This window comes from Dendroctonus ponderosae, unplaced genomic scaffold, assembly GCF_020466585.1.
Source record: "Dendroctonus ponderosae isolate FM_Combo_2020 unplaced genomic scaffold, Dpon_F_20191213v2 Dpon_F_20191213_1, whole genome shotgun sequence".
NCBI lineage: Eukaryota > Metazoa > Arthropoda > Insecta > Coleoptera > Curculionidae > Dendroctonus > Dendroctonus ponderosae.
In genome coordinates, this window is record NW_026017110.1 from 36,616,043 (window position 1) to 36,636,835 (window position 20,793).

General features: G+C 37.0%; 1 protein-coding gene and 1 long non-coding RNA gene across 2 annotated transcripts in view; both read left to right on the top strand.

The window, feature by feature from the left end:
* LOC109541235 (probable E3 ubiquitin-protein ligase HERC4) overlaps positions 1-20,793 on the top strand; it is a gene marked incomplete at its 3' end in the record, with an annotated part of 482,710 nt that overhangs the window by 429,712 nt on the left and 32,205 nt on the right.
* On the top strand, positions 17,573-18,736 carry LOC125503987. Its single transcript, XR_007281222.1, has 2 exons — positions 17,573-17,960; positions 18,502-18,736. It is a non-coding gene; the product is annotated as an uncharacterized LOC125503987 (long non-coding RNA).

Here is a 20,793-nt window from a genome sequence, read left to right on the forward strand (position 1 = left end):
GTGGAAGTTCAGTATAAATTGAAACTCCAAGATGTACCAATCCCAGGAGGACACAGTCTAGAAGCTGTGATCAAAGATGTGCCAATCCAATATTAAATTTCATGGACTTCCTTCTCAATATTGTGCGTGATTACTTTGATTACTTGTAGTCTTTGCATTTACAAACGGAAGCGAATCCACGTTTTGTTCCTGAAGCCACGTCCAACCAAGGAGTCCCTAGCTTCAGTTTTAAGGAGAGAGGAATTAAGGAACTTAATACCCGATTAAATAGCCATTTAGATAACTACCCCCAATAAATGCCGCTACCCAGCAGACAGACTTCAGACTTAATTTTCATTTATTAGCAGATTGTCGTTGCTACTATATTATAAACACTCACTTTGTAAATTGTATTAATTAAACATTGTTTTTAAAAGTTGATTTTAATACCAACTTATTTAATTTTAATAACAAGAGATGCTGTGAACCCGAGATCCGCCGGCGAGTGCAACTGAGAAGAACCAACATGGCGCAACTTACTCCAGTATGGAAGTATACCAACATAACACATAACACGAAGATCAACCTGGTCCATGCGCTGGTCGTTTCTGTATTTGGCTATGCGATGGAGACATAGACACTCTGTGCGACTGACCGTCGTCGAGTGGATGCGTTTGAAATTTGGTGTTGGAAGAAAATGCTTAGAATACCCTGAACTGCACGCCGTACCAATATCTCTATTTTTAACGACATCAAACCCAAACAACTACTCTAAAGTCTGATTTACTCTCACATATTGAAGTTTTTCGGACACATAACGAGAAGCGACAATATGGAAAAATTAATAGTGCAGGGTAAGCCAAACGGCGGACGAATAAGAGGGAGGTCTCTCTGCCGCTGAATAGATACCATCGGGCAGCCTTTCCACACCGACATTGAGACCGCTGTACGTGGAACAGCTCATCGATCGCAATGCCACGATACGATCAAACAGGTGATTTACACACTTGAAGGGACCTGATAGGGATCGAAAATGACATTCATGACTTGTCACGAGACGTCTGCCAAGACGTTAAATTAAGAATAAGAAGGCTGGTGTGCCTCAGCCAATCGATGATGTTACGTTTATTGTACACAACTATAAAGATTCAAGTAGGTATAGACTTTTGCATTTAAATCACTTAATTGAACTTATGTGAGTTTTATATAATAATTAATAACTGCTATTTGCATATACAGACAAGCTCCATGAATCCGCGGAAATATTTGCAAATGGCGAACGTTATAATTAGCTGGAAGAAAACGACAGGGTATAAAATGAAGATGATGATGATGAGAATGAGATAGCGAATACGAATAGCGATATGGAAGGCAATGAAGAGTCGGATTTCAATAGCGATGAATAATTTAAAAAAATAATTATATAAAATATGTTTAATTGCATTTTGATAAAAAAATAATAATAAATAGAAACGTCTTATTTTATATACGAGTAGAGTTGGGTTGCTATCCTTTATTTTGTTTTTAGTTATTCAACGTTAAAAAGAAAAGAAAAAATTAAAAAGAATAATTATTTAATGTTAAACAGAAAATATATAAGTTATTTCATTAAAATGTTTTTTTCAGCTTCAAATATATTAATATTTTACTAGTCAAAAAATTTGCTAGCTAACTCTTTTACGTTATTGCTATATTTCGCGTTTGAACACTAGACAATAATTGTCATGAAATACCTACCTAAAGGGTGTTCCAATAAGAACGACGGTTTTGCATTGCGTGCTATTTGAACTGTCATGATTTGACATAAAAAAAAGCCGTTCGTTAGTAGACAGCAGGAGGTGTAATACAATGGAGCAGTTCAATACACATTCGACAACGAATTCTTATTGTAAAAAATTATTATCAAAGTGGTGAAAGTTTTGCAGCCACAGTTCGCAAAATGCGTACAATTATGGACCATCGGAATCCTGCAACTGAAGCCACTCTGAAAAAATTAATAAAGAAATTTAAGCAAATTGGGTCCATTAATGACGGGAAAACAGAAACACGCGTTCATCCTGGTCGGAAAATATCGCAGCAGTACGTGTAAATGTTGAAGAAAGGCCAACCACATGAATTCGGCATAGAGCTCAGGAAATTGGTGTTTCCACAACCACTATGCATCGAATTTTATTAACATTTGAAGCTTCATGCGTACAAAATTGAATGGACTCGAGAGCTAAAGCCGGAAGACCATGGGCAACGAAAAGCCTTTGTTGATTGGATTTTAGAGCAACGACAATTGGACGGTGATTTTTCAACGAAAATCATCTTTAGTGACGAGACCTATTTTCATCTTGATGGCTTCGTTAATCGACAAAATTGTCGCATATGGGGTTCCCAAAATCCACGAGTGATGGTTGAGAAACAGATGCATAAAAAAAGAGTCACTGTTTGGTGTGCATTGTGGGCTGGAAGCATCATCGGACCATTTTTCCTCGAAAATTCAGTTGGTAAGGCATTAACCGTGAGTGGTGTTCTTCTTCTTCTTCCTCCTAATATAGGACTTGTCCTGTTATTTTTGCTGCCTTGCCTCAGTTGATTTTGATGTCCAACTTTCATACCACCCCGGGGCAGACCTGGGGGTATTCTACTTTGTGGTTTGTGGTCTTTAGCCCATTTCGCAATTCTATCTTGTTCCATTCGATCTACGCGGTCTTTCCATTGCCGTCTTCTTGATCTCACCCCTCTAACTACATCGTCCACCTGAAATTTTTCTCTTATGGTACTGCTCCATATTTGATCCCTTAGTGTTACTCCTATGATTGTTCTTAGCGTTTTCATTTCGGCGCACCTCATTAGTTGGTTCGTTCTAGATGTTTCCGCTCGAGTTTCCGATGCATACGTAAGAATTGGTCTCACACAAGTTTTGTAGATTCTAACTTTACTCTCAGTTGTCATGAATTTATTGTTCCAGATGACGTCTCGCAAGCTTCCTGAGATTCTGGATGCCTTCCTCTTCCTCAATCTTCCTCAATCAGATTCCTGTTGCTAGATATTTGAGCGCCAAGATAGTCAAACTTCATCACTTGCTCTATGGCCTTCTCATCGACTGCCAACTTACAACTGATGGGTTCTTTAGATATGACGATGGATTATGTTTTCTCTGTGGAGATAGTCATATTATATCGTTCTGCCGTTCGTTTAAATTTAAATAGAAACCGTTGCAGGTCATCCATTCATTCGTCCGAGTGCTGTTAGTTGTCGTGAAATGTTAACTAACTTTTTTGTGCCAAAATTGCAAAATATGGATCTCAACAGCATGTGGTCTCAAGAGAACCGTGCAACTTGCCATACAGCCAGAAACTCGTTTTGGAGATCGGCATTGGCCGCCCAAAACATGCGATTTATCGCATTTGAAATTTTTCTTTGGGGTTTTTTAAAGTCACAAGTTTATGTGAACAAACCAACAATGATTGAAGCCTTAAAAGATTAAATTAACCCTGTATCTCTGAAATACCGAAAAATGTATGGGCGGTCATTTGTCCGATGTCTTATTCCATTCATAACCTCATGATTTATACTTCATTTTTCAATAAATGTTTCAAACTTATGCCACAAATATATGTTTTTTGTAAAATTTAAATCTGTCGTCTTTATAAACATAAAAGCAGGTTGGTAGATATTAATTTAATCCCGGTATATGCAATAGTTTAGAGCATCTATCAAGGCCATCCTTATGGTGCGTCCAGACCTGACGAGCCGAGCCTGAAAAGTCGATCGTATGATGCGATGAACCGTCAAGCCTCCAACGTTGGAGGGTGTTCGTAGCATGGTGTAGCCCAGCATTGACTCGGTCGAAAATACCGACAAAGGCCGGAACATGCTCCAACGCAAACGTTGAACGCTCGACATTCGTAGCTCTAAGTTCGAAAGTCGGCCACACGATGCGATGAAGCGTCAAACCTCCAACGTTGGAGGGTGTTTGTAGCGTCGTATAACGCCGGCTTGATCCAAGTCGGAGCCGTGGCAAATTCCTTTTATGCTTTGTCAAAACACCGACAGACAATTCATTTTCTGTGGAATGCGATTTTTCCGCGGCTCATGCTCGCCTCGTCAGGTATGAACACTCCATTATATGATCGGAAGATTTTTTCTAGTTTTATTATAAACTAAAGAATTTACAAAAATTCTTGAGCCTTAAATAAATAAATAATAAAAGTAAACAAGTTAATTTTTGAACATTTTGCGTGGGCGGTAGACCCCTGATGACCTCTCCTTCCGACGCGTAGATAATCATTATACTGCATTTATAGGTAAAAGTTTCATGCTTGCAGGATTAAAGCATTTACTTAATATTTATTTACATTAAAAGAAACTCCTTTAGTTTTGATATTAAAGCAACAAAATGAGAAAAAAATAAGTTTTTAGGAATAATTACATCAAAAGTGTCGCTGCCTCCCGTACTACTACCAGGTTTGAAAGCTAACTTTATTGATTGTCAATATCTCAAGAATACGTTGCCGTAACTTTGTAGGTAGCTTCGCTAACAATTGCAGGTGTTGTATTTAAACTTCAAAAAATATGTTTGACAAACGGCTTCATAAAACGTAAGAAGTAAAACAATACGTTAAGCAGCACATTTTTATCCATTAGAAGTTATTTTCATTGTATGTTTTTGTATTTTCAGGTTGGTACTGTTATTTATCCACCTTTTGTTTTTGATGAATCAAACGTGATGCTAGGATCACGTTTTGTTAATTTGAAACGAGGGTTCGAAGTGCAAATGGTGTTCGAAATTGCTAAGCATTTTAATCTAAACATTACATTTAGACTATCTGACTTACCTTTAAATTGGGGTTTCTTGGAAAGAAATGGTTCGGCCAGTGGAGTTTATCGGGATTTAATGCGGGAAAGGATAGATATTGGTAAATTTAATATTATTAATGACACATTGATATTGTAAATTATTATTTCTGTAGAATACTTGAATACACCATCTTCTTCTTCATATGCCGTCTACCTTAACTGTGGTTGGCGTTCACTTATTTAAATGCTTTCCTATCCTTTGCAGAGTGAAATATTTGTTCAGCATTGAAGTTAGTCCACATTCTGATATTCCTCAGCCAGGATTTTGTATGCTTTCTATGTGCTTTTTATCCTATATTTATCCTTCATTCAATTCTTCTTAGTATTTCCTCATTTATAGCTCTAGTAGTCCAAGGAATTTTAAGTAGGCTTCCCTATAGCCACATTTCAAATGTATCCAATACTTGCATGGATTGTGCTTTCAGAGCTCAAGTTTCCATCACGTATAACAGTTGAGACCATACATAACATTCTATAAACATTAATCTAATGGCTAAACTTAATTTCTTATTTGTGAACATCTACCTGTATTTTAAAAATCTTTTCCGGGCTATTTCTATTCTGACTTTTATCTCCTCCTCTTCGTCCAATTGGGAATTTATGGTTGTCAACCCTCTCTGTTTTCCATTCAGTGTAAGTTGTATGTTGTCAATTGGAGTTTTCGAAATTACCATGTATTTCGTTATACCGTATATCGACCGTATAGTTATAGCTAAGTTCATTGTTAGCCCCATTTCTGTCTTTTCCAATTAATACTACGGAAAATGATTTGTAGGTCTTATTTACTTTCTGCCATTTTATTGTGGTATCGTCTGCAAATCTTATGCTATTAGTGATGTGAATACACATTGAACCATTACGGTGACAGCACGGAGCCTTGTCTAACTCTTCCTTGGATTTCTATCTTGTTTGTTTCATGAATCCGTATAAGAACTGTTTGGGGTAGTATATATTTTTCATTAGCATAATAACTTTGGGGTCTAGGTTTATGTTTTTTTTTTAGTGCTTGAATAAGCTTACCGCCTTGGACTTGATCAAGCGCTTTTTGGTAATTTATATAGGACTTTCGAGGCAACACAGCCTTAAACATCGCAACCTTTAACAAGAAATTAATCTGCTCAGAACATAGTACACTTACAGCTAGTACACTTACAAGAGGAACTTAAAGACATAAAATGGGACATACTGGGACTGGGCGAAGTAAGAAAGAAGGGTGAAGATTGAATAATACTTAAATCAGGTGATCTACTAGACTTACTACAAAAGAGAGGCAGAAACAGACAGCAACTGGAACGTAGTCGGAATGCTAATTCATAAGAAATGGGCGAAACTTTTAATATCCACAATAGGAATATCATCCAGTGTCATATACGTAACAATACAAATAACGAATAAAACGAGATATAGACTTAAGATCAGCCAAGTATTTGCCCCGACATTAACTCACACAGAAGACGATATCGAGGAATTTTACGAAGATCTGGATAACGCATTGGAAAAAATCCCGACCTTCTATACTATAATAATGGGTAACTTTAACTCAAAGATAGGTACACAAGAACCTGTTGAAACTTGCACAGGAAGATTTGGCATAGGAACTCGTAACAAATACATGGTCACAGACGTAACTGTACTGAATAAGGTGTTAACCAGCGATCATGGAATAATGAAGGCCAAGATAACAATAAATACAAAATTAAAAAGAAGAAAATTAACAATTAATAAAAACAAATAAAAAAAATACTGTATTTTGCGGTTTAATCGCAAATATCTCGGAAATAGAGGCTTGTCGGGACATGGACTAAGAATATCTTTTTGTGCAAAATTAATAGGCGAGTAGACTCAACTATTTTATAAGTCAGAATACAGGGTGACCAAAAAGTTAAAACAATTTTTTTGCCCAGATATTGCTGTAAGTGGCTTTTTCTACAAGTTCTTTGATCAAAAACTAGCAGATTTGGATTTATTATGCTCAAAAACCCCTGTATCCCAAATTTTGTTAAAAGGTCCATCTCGGTTCAAAGTAGAATTACGAAAAACTGAAATAAAAATTTAAGTTTGACGCCCTGTATGTCGGCAACCGTCAACTTTTGGACTAAGGTAAATTGTGTTAAATCATCATACTTTCTTCCCATAAATCCGCCATTTTGTTTTATGCCATTACTTTTGGGACACCCTGTATGAAGCTCAGTGAACTAAGTGAACACGAAGAAACTTACAGAAACAACCTTGACACATTACTAAAAAAGGATCTTATGATTCAAGGAACAGATATTGATACACTAAATCATTACATAACAGGTAAACTGATAAGCATTGCAAAAGAAATTTTTAAAGATGCACCAAAGAAACAAACACTGAGTAAGATAACATAAGAGACAAATAAACTAATACGGAGGAGAAATAGCGAAAAACTAAATATGACAGACGAAGATCTCAATGTTATAAACAAACCAATCAGAACGATGTAGTAAGAAACGATGTGAAATAATATAACGAAAGAATGGTGGAAGAAATAATTGAAAATAACAAAACATGGAAAAGTTCTAGAAAATATGAGTATAATTAACCGCTGTACATGCCATTTATAGATTTTGAGAAGGGTTTTGACACAGTCGAAAGTTGGGCATTAATAGATGCTATACGAGAATACAAAGATTATCAAACACACAACTGAAAATTAGACAGGGAAATACTAGTTACTATTTCCCAAACTATTTATAAATAGCTTGGAAGATGCATTGAAGCCCCTAGACTGGCATATGGGTATACATTTAAATGGCGAATACCTTACCGATACTTACGTTTGGCAGACGAGATTGTGCTACTATCAGACAATCGATTTAGAAAGAATGCTAAGAACTTTAGCTACTACAGAGCTACAGAGAGAATAGAGCTGAAAATCAATATCTGAAAAACAAAAATTATGACGGACATCTGGGACAGAAAATAACATTAACAGAGGAGGCACAAATAGCGGAGATTGACAGACGATTAAAAATAACATGGGCAGCATTTGGCAACCTTAGAAACCAAGTACCTATTTAATATAAAACTGCAACAGAATCTAAAGATATGTGTGCAATCAATGCGTGCTACCAATTCTAACATATGCATCCGAAACATGGAACATAAAGAAAACAACAATGAAAAAATTAAACCGTGTCAAAGAAAAAGGGCAAAAGGTATGTTTGGAGTGAGACTACAAGGCCGAATAAGAAACGAACATATAAAACAGAAAAAAAGGTGGATGACGTAGCAAGACGCATAGCCAGCTTGAGGTGGCGATGGGCCGGGCACAGAACAACAAGATTCCAGGGCAACAAATGGACAAAGAAGGTGACTGTATGGAAGCCACGACACGGTAAAATAAATAGAAACAGACCGAAAGCCAGATGGAAAGACGACATAGACAAAACTGCAGTAAAACTATGGTAACGACACGCTGAGGACTGCAACTTGGGGCGGCTTATATCCAACAATGGATCGAATAGCTGTTGCATGATGATGATGATGTAGCAGATGAACAAGCTCTTATTATATTCTCTGCACTTTTGTAATAATACTGTCATTGCATACAATGCTTCTCTAGTTAACATTTCGGTTCCAAATCCAAACTGTGTATTGTCTAATTGCTCTTCACATTTTCTATATATACGTTGTTGGATAACTTTCAATAACACTTTCAATGTGTGACTCATAAATCTAATTAATCTGCAATCATCGCAGGTCATAGATTTATTTTTCTTCGGTGTGGGTAATAGGACAAATTTTAACCATTTGCCTTTGCATTTGGTCCTCACTGTATTATTTATTAAATAATTTGGACAGACACTATATTTTTGCTAACCACGTTTTTAGAAATAGTTCGGGTGGAATTTCGTCTGGTGTGAGCTCTACCACTTTTAGAAATTTTATTTTTCTGATTTCAGAATTCGTACGTTATTATCATACCCGTCATCGGGGGGTGCTATTTCGTTTCTTTCTTCCTTATGATCTATAACTGAGTTTTTTTTGTATTCCATTTCCATGTTCTTCTTTTGTCTTTTTCTGACAACTGAAGTTCTCCATTTGAATTTCTTATAGTGGTATTCCTTTCCGTGTGTTGCCAGTGATCTCGTCAGTTTATTATGTAAGCTTCCAGTATCAAGTTTCAAGCTCAACTCTTCCATTTCTTAGCAGTTTGTTTCTTCCAGCGTTCTCTAGCTTATCTAATCGTGTAGTCTATTCGGTTTTTCACTTAATAAAAAATTATCTCAATTTTATTTTTATGTTGAGTAGAAGTAGATTGTGGTCAAAATTTGCATCGCCACTGGAGTAGGGGTGAGCTGAGGTTTTGAGCTTTGAATTTCATTTCTAAATCTTTTGTTAATAATAGCGTAATCTATTTAGTTTCCTATTAAGTTATGTTCGGTGTTCCTCTTTCATTTCTTACTCCTAATCCATAATTCCCCAGGATGTCTTCCACTTTTACGTTTCCAACTTTGGACATAATTGATCGAATTATAAACGATATGAACGATGAGCAATTACTTGCGTAGTGCACCAAGAAGAATTAGAATTCTACTGTATATTAATATTTACGTACTGCATGAATTGTAGTATAGTAGCACCGTGTATATTAGTATTAGTAATTAAGTAGGTTAATTGCATGTCTGTATAAATAGTGCAACTTAGCAAGATATTGTTATGTTTCCCGGGTTCGAATGATTCCAGTAAACAAAAAACACAACAATTTATTGAACTCACAAATACTAACTATAACAATCACTAACTCAAAACTATAACTCGCGAATCGAACACACTCTGTATATCGCTTTAAATATTTCACTGTATAGCCTGATTAACTCCTGACTCCGGTCGCCTTGCCGTATTTACATTAGCGCGCAAAGGCTCTAGACGACCTACGAAGATTCTCCATTTTTCGGGATTTCCATAGCCCAATCGACTATTGCAGTTTGTTCTCGAAGTATCGAGTTAGTGTTATTTTCTTCGCGCTCAGAAATTTAGTTTTCAATATCAGTTGCTAATTCGCACAGTTATTGGTAAATAGAACTATATATTTTCGGGACTTTTAGTGATAATCAACTACTTACGTTTGGAATGGGGGATCGAAATTCATCGTATTTCAGTAAATGGGAGCCCCATTTGCGCACCAGTTACTGTCAAATATGACACTGACAAGCGGGAAATTTCGCACCTGTTCTGGAGATTTTGAGAACTATCTGGGTTACCTGGAGGAAACTATATAAGCGACGACGAGAACCAGACAGGGGGAAAGTGAAGTGACAGGAGCGACCGAGTGCAGAACAAGTGAAACCCCGAGAGTCGGAAGAGCGAGTTTTCTGCCTGTTATTGTTATTGTTTGTGAAGTTGACGGTAATTTTGAAGTTAGTTTGTTCCTGTTCCGTAGTTAAAGTTGTACCGAGTGAAATAAAAGTTGGAAGCTAAAGAAAGAGTTTGATACCCGGCCCAGATGAGACCAGCGCCAGGAACTTCATGAAGAAGCACTAAACTCTGGAAGTAGCCGTTGAAGCTTATGCGGACACCATCAGAGGACTGGGTGAAACTGTAAAGGCCCTGTCGGCTGAAGGACATCCTTTGGCCGAGCAGGTCGCTGTTAAACAGTCGCAACTGGACAAGCTATATGCCGGACTGAAGGATTTGGCGCAAGAACGACGCGCTAAGCTGGATGAGGCCTTGCAGCTCTTCCTGTTCAACAGAGACGTTAGGGACTTGGAGCAGTGGATAGCTGATCGCGAATTGGTGGCCTCTTCTTATGAACTGGGCCGAGATGCTGGTTCTGTTTCAACGCTGCAGCGCAAACATCGGAACTTCAAGCAAGACCTGCAGACGCTTCAGAACCAAGTACAACAGATCCAAGAGGAATCGGTCAAGCTTCAAGCCAGCTATGCGGGCGACAGAGCTAAAGAGATCACAAATAGAGAACAAGAAGTGCCGTCTGCATGGGCCAGTTTGCAAATGGTTTGCGAACAGCGCAAAGGAAAACTGGCCGATACTGGTGATCTGTTCGAGTTTTTCAACCTGGTGAGGACGCTGATGCAATGGATGGACAACGTGGTGCGCCAAGTGAACACCAGCGAAAAGCCGCGCGACGTCTGCGGCGTTGAACTGTTGATGAGCAATCAGAAGAGCCCTCAGGCAAAATGTAAAGTTGTCCACATTCACCGTTTGCCCAGATATAACCATGATCCAGGAATTACCTAATCGGGGCGATCAGGGTTTAGAAGGGGGGCATTGTAACGGAAATGGCCTGGGCTACTTACGTTTGGAATGGGGGATCGAAATTCATCGTATTTCAGTAAATGGGAGCCCCATTTGGGCCCCATTTACTGTCAAATATGACACTGACAAGCGGGAAATTTCGCACCTGTTCTGGAGATTTCGAGAACTATCTGGGTTACCTGGAGGAAACTATATAAGCGACGACGAGAACCAGACAGGGGGAGTGAAGTGACAGCAGCGACCGAGTTCAGAAGAGTTTAAACCCCGCGAGTCGGAAGACCGAGGTTTCCGTTTGTTATTGTTATTGTTTGTGAAGTTGACGTTAATTTAGAAGTTAGTTTGTTCCTGTTCCGTATACAAAGTTATACCGAGTGGAATAAAAGTTGGAAGCATAAGAAAGAGTTTGATAATCGGCCATCCACGGTACAATATGTATAAATTTGAGCCTGATATGATAAAATAATGAACAATTTCTCCGGGCCTGTAAAAAAGCACTTTCAAGTTTCATCATCAAAATATTACAGGATATAAGATAATGCCTCAACCTCAGATCAAAAAAAAATATATTTGTTGTGTGGCTGTTTTATTAGCCACAGCTCAGCCATTGATCAAGGGTTAATCGGGACTTGGTGGAAGCTATTCGCAGTTAGTAGCATATCGTGGTTGAATACACATCAAGTTTCAAGACAGAATAGATTATTTATTGGTGTTGGGCGTTCGTTTGAGTTGAAGAAGTCGAAAGGTTTTCAAAACATAGACGGAAAAGAATTGCGTGTTGTTCCTTTATAAAAGGCAAGTCGCCTAAGGAGGCTAAAGAGAGGACTGACAAATATTTTAGTGACTCTACACCTTTAATTAGAACAGTTTATAAGTAGTTTCAACATTTTTGGATCGGTCACGTATATGGACACAAGTGACGCTGAACGTTCTGGACCCGTGTTTCGGCCACTATTCCAGAAAACTTCAGTGATGAATGACACAAGAGTGAAGAATTGTGTATCGGCAAGATGCGGATCAGCGATTGCTTTCGGTTGATCAAAAACGAAATCGTGTGAGGTGTTGCAGCAGGATCCGCAGGACTTTAAGGGTCGTTTCGCGACTATGGATAAAACATGCATATACTCCTGAGACCAACGAATGACTCAAATAGTGGATTTTCAAAGGAAAATCTGCACCAAAAAAGGCGAAGATAGTTCCGTCGGACGGGAAGGTTATGGTAACTGTCTTTTAGGATTTACAAGGAGTAACCTTTATTGATTATATGGAAAAGGGTAAAAAGAATACAGGTGAATATTATTCGTCGTTAGTGGACCGTTTGCAAACCGACCTACAAAATCCGTCCACGATTGGCTCACGAAAATGTTCTTTGCCATCACGATAACCCACCAGTTCACACTTCGGTAGTTGTAGCCGCAAATGGAAGTAGGGTTTCAACTCGTTCCACATCCCCTCTATTCTCCAGATTTGGTTCCTCGAACCATTACGTGTTCCCCAATATTCAGAAGGAATCAACAAACTAGGGCATAGTTGGGCAAAGTGTATTAGTGTGAAGGGAGACTATGGTATAAAATGATCAATGCTAAAAGATAGTAGTTTTACAGTGCATTAATTTCAAAACTTCCCACATCCGATATTTTTCACAGGAAACGATACTTGTTTCAACCAGAAAACAAATCAGCTTAGATATAAAGCTGACGTTTAAAATCAGTGTGGGTTGAATTTTGGAAACACCTCTTGCCTCCCGGACCGCATCTTCAAAATTTTAAATAGCACCCTCAGCTTGTAACCCCTTATTTTAAAGGTCTCAGAAGCCCCAAATCACTGCCGTTTACAGCATTGTAATAAGTTGATTAGTTATTTCAATAAGTCAAAACTAAATTTTCAAACATTCAACTTGTTTACCGTGTATGTATGTATGTTGTATACCGTTGTCTACTGAGAGTAGTTAGTAATCGTTTTTATTAAGTTTTGTAGTGTTGGCACAATTATAATTTGCATGCCTAATCACAATTTAATTTGGCAATACGTATTAACGGTATAATATATTTAATCAGGGGTGTTCTATGGTATTAACTCCTTGCTTGTCACTTACAGCGAAGGTGACACAGTGCCTTACAACCCACCCAAGCTTTCGCCTTTGGGCTTTATATACTCTCATCCAGGGAAACCCCCACCAGGAAAACCAGCGCCAAAAAGCCAACGACCGAAATATCAGGTGGCAGTTGCATAATGGGACACTTTAGAAGAAAAAATCAAAATAATTTTTACGTATGGGTCTAAAAATAAGTCCCTTTATGAGACATGGTAGTACTGCCTATCTAAAAACTTCCTGGCATCAGCCTATAGGTCCTCTCACCTCCAGCCGTTTCCAGTTTTGACCTACTAAATTCCAAAACAACTATCACAAAAGACCCACTCCGTACCTTGGACGGATCACCAGTGAGCCCAAAAGTTTTCCCATACTTCAGCCATCATCTACTTCCTAGCTTGACCAACTTTGACACCTCCGATTCCGTACTTTCAAATCCCCGACTTCAGTCTCATGACTTCCGTCGCCCTGACTTCCCCCTGATTTCCGCCTCCCTTACTACCATCTCCTGACGTTAATCTCCCTCACTTCCATCTACCTTACCCCCTCGACCGGTTTTGCGAATGTGGGCAACAGCCCTCTTGGCATAATCCACTACCGCAACTCCGTCAGGCCGTTTCAACCAATTAGCCGACGATCCTGCTCGTAAGAGTTACGGACAATCGGTACCAACCGGCCCCATGTGGAGGCGACTGAGTTTATCCACTTGTTTATTTAACAAAAGGCATTCTGAGAAAAATATAAGCCATCAATTTGTACTAGATCTGGTTCGAAAATTGCAAGAAACTGGTTCCATCGGCAACAAAGTTCATAAGAAACCCAGAGGTCTCAATGAAGCTATATAAATTGAAATTCTGAGCCATTTTAGTGTTGATTTCACCACTTCAATTTCGAAGCTGGCTGAGTTGAGAATCTCTTCATATGGGTCAATTTTTCATCAAAAATTACTATTATCAACCAGCAAGCAAATTCAGCTTTGCCAAACAATGATTGCGAGGATTCCAACTGAACCGCATTTGCTAAAGAAAAATTGTTTTAGTGATGAAGCAACATTTTTATATAATAAAAGTATAAAAACATACCTGCGCATATTGGTATAATGAGAATACCTCCAGAAGCCGAAATGCCGTTTTCTTAAAAGGTCAACTTTTGGGCTGAAATTGTGGGGAATTAAACAATAGGTCCATTTTTTTTTTTCATTTAAATTAAGGAAATACAACTGGTGAATCATGCTTCAACTTCAAAATGATATCGCCGCACTCAGTCCTTAGAAAGAAACAAACGAATGAAGAAGGAAACCTTTTGTCAGATGAATATTTTGACTTTCGGGGGCGTGGTGGATACCCAGATTATGCATTACCTACCTGTTCGACTCTGGTTCGGCAATGGCTGAACCATAGGGCTGAACGAAAGTTTCCTGACAAATGGAACAGCAGAAGAGGCGTGTACAATGGCCGGCAATATCGCTAGATTTAGCTCCCTTGAATTTATTCGTCTGGTCGTTGATTGAAAAAGTTTATAGATGCACTTTTTGAATCAACGCTCTGGTGTTATTTGAAGAGAGTTGTGTACATACCTGTCCCACGAAATATTCAGAACAAGTTGAAAACAGATTGAAGATTTGTTTAGCCAACAATCGTCATTATTTTGAACACTTTATAATGTGAAATTAAGCTCTTATAGTTAAGATAAAACAAGTTCTCAAATATTTGTGTGCATCTTCAGAAGCCCATATAAAAGCAGACATAAAAAAATCATAAAAAACCTACAAGATTTGAGATTTTATAAACTCCCCTATTATGTGTAGGTCCCGCTATAAATCATTCTGTAATAGTAAAATGAAACATTATTCTTCACGAATTTCTATTGCAACAAAATTATTAAACGTTTATGTATTTATAGGGAACTTAAAAAATGCAATTTTGATAATTCGATTACTTTCAATTTCAGATATAACTGGAAATACCTATTTACGCTATCAGCCAAAATCCACCAAAATCCGACTTTTCCAAATAATTTGGTTTCTCTATGCTTTTCACATGGCAATTTTAAATGCAGGAAACCTAATATCATCTCTTACCGTAACAAAGCACGAAAGCAAATCTAAAACGTTAGAAGATGTACTAAGTAGTACTTTGAGGTAAGTAGGTATATTAGCTTAACATATAAATCGCTTAATTATACTATGTTAAATGGAATATGCGCCGAATAAGAACATTGTTATTATTACTTATTACGACAATTAATAATATTCGAATTTCGCAAATAATTTCTTACTGTTTTTTCCGGTTCTGATTTAATCAAGATCGCTGTTTTTTTTTTAGGAAAAATAGTTCAACAGGTTTTCATGTGAGAACATACATTCTTATCCAAGTCGTCGTATATTTTGTATTTCTTATTATTCTTTAAACTTAAAAGATTTTTAAGATGGGACCCTTTGAAATTAATGTTCTCAGTTCTGCATATTGTTTCATTATATCGAGAATTAATATAGTTATTTTGCGAAACAATTTAAAACTTATATGCCTCTTCCTAACCGAGCTCAAACTCGAAATCTTCCCTGAAACCCATAAGTACCTCGCAGTCATTTATGTAGCAAGTTTTAGCACCCAAAGGAATGAAGGCCTTAGAAATTTAATAGCATCCAAAATTTTGTTTGAAACTTATGTGCAAACAAGATAAAGAATAGCTATTGTACATCATTTTAAAAGTAAAAGTAATTTGCCGTTTAACATTTGTGTGAAGCAAAGTACCATGAAATTCGTATTTTACAGTACATTATTTTTTTTAATGATTCATTCGTCTGTGGGTTGAGTAATGTGCTTCTACCCAACTAAACTTGCTCTTGCGAGTGTTTGTTGTTATTTTAATTACTTCTTCTAAATTGAAAATTAAATTAGAATGTTCTGTACTCGTTTTTATTACATCTAATAATTTCTTTCGTCTTAAAATTTGTATTTTATTGGTAAAACGTATCTTCTACTTCGGGTAAAAAATCGAAATAATTTGAATTCGAACTGAACTAGCTATTTAGAAATGATAGCTGAATTTCCGCTAAATATTTTTGAATTTCATGATTGGATATGTTTATTTGCAAAGTAAATCAAAAGAATAATTTGGATTTTTGACAAATATTAGTTTATGAAATTTCCTGGATTACACGGAGCTATGATTTAGATTTTTTATTTTTTAAATTTATGTGCAATTAATAAGTTTACAACTTGTGAGACGGATTTTTAACTTAGTTAACAAGTTTACAATGGTCGAAATGTAGAATAAAGTAAGTTTATACTTTACAAGCTTTTTTAGTTTCAACAATGTATTGGTCACATCAGGAAAGACTAAACCCGCATAAAAAAAAATTCTGGAAGATAGTGACAGTTGAATATCGAATTTAAACTTGATGAAAAAGGATTGTTTTGAAATAGTCCCATGTTTGATTGGTACATAGGATATTCGAATACTTAAACGTTCGAAAATAAAAATGACGATATTTGCTTCAAAATACGAAACATTCTTATATTAAAAAGTACTTCTCTGCAAATTCTTGAGGTAAATACACAACATAACAAGCATTTGTGACACTTTTAAACTTCTTTCACAAAATCTACGCCAATATCGAAATTGAGCTTAGCTATTAGTAATGTGGGAATGACACAATAACATAGCAGAAGCTGTTATTGACGTAGATAGCGGACAATCAAGCGATGTTCGAAGGTTTCCAGACATAGAGGACCAGGATTGGAGATAACTGCAGCAGAGTCGGTGGTCAGGAGTACCTACTCGGAACATTGCACAACAACTGACACTTTTCCATGTACTAAATAAATACCTAAGAAGGGCTACATTCCTACCACGTATGTAAGATACACTGAACCCAAGGACACATTAAGTCTCTGGTTTACCGAACACCGAATACGAGCAGGAGAAGCTGCTCGACAAAAGTGCACAATAAGGTCATTACACGAGCACGAATTTGTTTGGAGTTAAACACAAAATGTATGTATTTTTGTAAACCGATCAATTTGAGATTATGTTATCAATAAGAAAACAATTTCTCGTCGACAATATTGACATTTCTAAAAAGTAGATTTCAAAATTTAAGGAATCCTACACCTTAACCTATTTTTTGCCTTAACCCTTCTGTGTTTTCCCATGGTTACCCCATCCCATGTCTTACATGGACTACCATCGAGCGAGGCGAGATCGAACACGAGTTCTGATCTAGTTTTTTGCAGATTCTCCGTTTAAGATAGAAGTTTATTTTACTATTTTTCCTGTACTTCATAAACATCCCTAGAGAAGTGACGCACATTTTGAATCACCCTGTATTTCTAATAAAGGGTGGGCCCCAACATTAACATGTTGAATTTTAAACTACCAGCTATTAATGACGCTGTCAACTTGAGCGTTATGAATTGTTGAGAGTTATTTAGATTAACTTTCCCCTGTCAGAACATATATCGTTTTAATTTGGATCGACGTTTTGAAACACTCAAAATTTACTTTGAGTGAGGCTCTGTGGTTGCCGAGACCGCACGAAATTTGCGGAGAAAGTTTGGAAGGAATGAAGCACCGTCAAACCAAGGAATTAGGAATTTTATTGTTAAAGTGAGCAGAAGTGGAATGCTGGTGGACATGACACATGTTTCGCATGTGCATCCAAGGCGTACACTTGAAGCAGTTGCTGCTGTGAGCGAAAGTGTGTGTCTTAACCCGTCAGCATCAACTCGGCGCAAAAGTCAACAACTGAACATTAGTCGTACCACCTTAAGGAAGATTTTAAACAAAGATCTTGGTATGTATGCGTACAAAGTTCAGCACGTTCAAAAGTTGAAGCAAATTAACCATCAAGAACGTTTTCGCTTCGCTGATTGGGATTTAAACAAATTGAACAATGATCCTTATTTTGCAAAAAAAATAATATTTTCGGATGAGGCGCATTTCCACCTTGACGGTTATGTTAACAAGCACAACTGTAGAATTTGGGGCACCGAAAATCCTCTCGTCGCTTTAAATAAACTCATGCATCCAGACCAAGTCACTGTGGGGTGTGGATTTTAGAGTGGTGGCGTGATTGGGCCCTTTTTTCCAGAATGAGGCTGGTCGGACCGTTTTAGTAAATGGCAACCGCTATCGAGATATGATAAATTACTTTTTGTGGTAAGAATTGAAAATATCGGTCTTGAGGAAGTTTGGTTTCAACAGACCGGGGCCACCATCAACCTTTTACGCACAGAGTTTAACAATCGTGTAATTAGTCGTTTTGGAGATGTTAATTGTCCACCGCGTAGCTGCGATTTAACACCACTAAACTACTTTTTTTGGGCAAATTGAAGGATAAAGTGCATGCGGACAATCCTCAAACAATTGACCACTTGAAGCAAAACATTCAAGCTCAAATCGCTCAAATAGACCAGCAAACTCCTAATAAAGTGCTTGAAAATTGGAATTCTGGAATGTAGTACCTACTGCCGAGTCAGCAAGGGTGACCACTTGACTGAAATCATTTTCCGTACTTCATCGGAATACACATTGTAGCATACGAAATAAAATAAATAATAAAAAAATCAATTTTTCCTATTCTTACTATTAATTTATAATTCAACATATATATGGCCCGCCCGGTAGAAGATAGATAATATCTACATAAATAAAAAAGCGCAAATGTAGTGTGTAGTAGATATATTATTAAATAATATTACAGAACAAAAGCTGTCATTAAAAATACTTACAGTTTATTATTCAGATTACAGGTCTTAGCTACAACCATTCAAGTGCTAATCAACGACAGATTTTCTTACTCGGAAAAGCAAACTATTTTACGCAAATATAAAATTTGTAATAATTTGTATGATTGCTTAGAAAGAGTAGCTGTAACAAAGGATTCGGCCTTATGTCTACCTAAATCGATGGTCGAGTAAGTATTATTAATATATACATTTGCCTCAAAACTCTTGCCGCTTTAGATATCACAATAAATTGTAATAATAAACTATAGTATAATACATTACCTATAAATGTAATTTTGATATAAGCTTTATTTTTGCATATTTCACATTGATCTAAGTACATCCACGATAGCACACAAATATTACAGTAATACATTTTTGCAATATTTAATGCAGGTTTGACGCGACAGACTCTTACTATATATTATGAAATATTTATTTCAAATATTTATTTGACATTTAAATCAGATATTTAAGAAACACTTTTTTTTAAATATTTGTTTAACATTTAACTAACATTTGACATTTATGTTTTTAATTATGTCAGATATTTGTTTTATATATTTTTTTAAATATTTGTTCGGATGTTTGCACACATCTCTTCAATATAGTGGAATGTAGTTATATTTTTTATGAAGAAAACAAGAAATAGGCGCTAACTTAATTTATTGTAAAATACAAAACACGTGGTAACAATTGGCTGATCTGATGGATGTCGGTGCAGCGATAATCGAATAATGAATAATGCGCTGACGATTCACAATGCGCTTCACGTGAAGTGCATTGACAGGCATCTGCGTGAAAAGTAGTGCCAACATGCTGGCAGTTCTTACAATAATATAATTTTAATATTCCCTGTTCTAAACTAAACATACTCCTCCCTTTTGAGCAACTGCTCAAAACATTTCTTGAAAGGTACACTGTTCACTAGGTATTGGAAGCGGACACACTTTACTAATGGCACGTTTAAATGTACCGTGTTGCGTTTTAACACTGACACTACTCGTACTTCGCCGTCAAGTCCTGGATGCGCCTCGATTATTCTTCCTAATAACCATCTGCAAGGACTAACGTTGTCGTTCTTCAGAACAACCGTTGTTCCCAGTTTGAGCGTTGAGCCTTTCGTCTTCCATTTGACCCGTCTTTGTAAATCTGCAACATACGATGAAGACCATTGCTTCCAGAAGCTCTGGTTGATTTGTTGCAGCATTTAAAATATGGACAGCCGATTGGTTTTTACATCGTTGAGTAGAGGGTCCGGTGGTGTAATCAATAGCTTGCCAATCAATAAGTGGGATGGGGTAAGAGGAGTTAAATCGTTAGGGTCTGAAGACATTGGATGCAATGGTCTTGAATTAAGGACAGCTTCAATCTGTACATACAACAGTGTTAAATATTCTTCATAAGTAAGCACGGAATCACCGATTACCTTGTACAAATGATTTTTTATTACTTTAATGTTTGATTCCCACAAACCACCGAAATTAGGGCTGTTAGGAGGAATAAAGTGCCATGTAATGTTCTCTTTTGAACACAATGCAATTAACTAATTTTCAGAATTTTGCAAGAAATTATAAAATTTTATTAGTTCTTTTTGAGAAGCCACAAAATTAGTGGCATTATCAGAATAGAGATGAGACGGAGTTCCCCGTCTAGCTGTAAATCGTCTAAGTGATGCGATAAAAGCCTCACTTGTTAAGTCCGTGACCAATTCAATATGAATGGCTTTTGTTGCAAAACAGATAAACATACAAATATATGCCTTATACGTTTTATAAGGCCTTCCTTTAGGGTCTCGTAGGCTTACTGGTCCAGCATAGTCCACACCCGTTATTGAAAAAGGCTTAGATACATTAACTCTGTGTTTCGGTAAATCACCCATAATTGTATTTGCTGGTT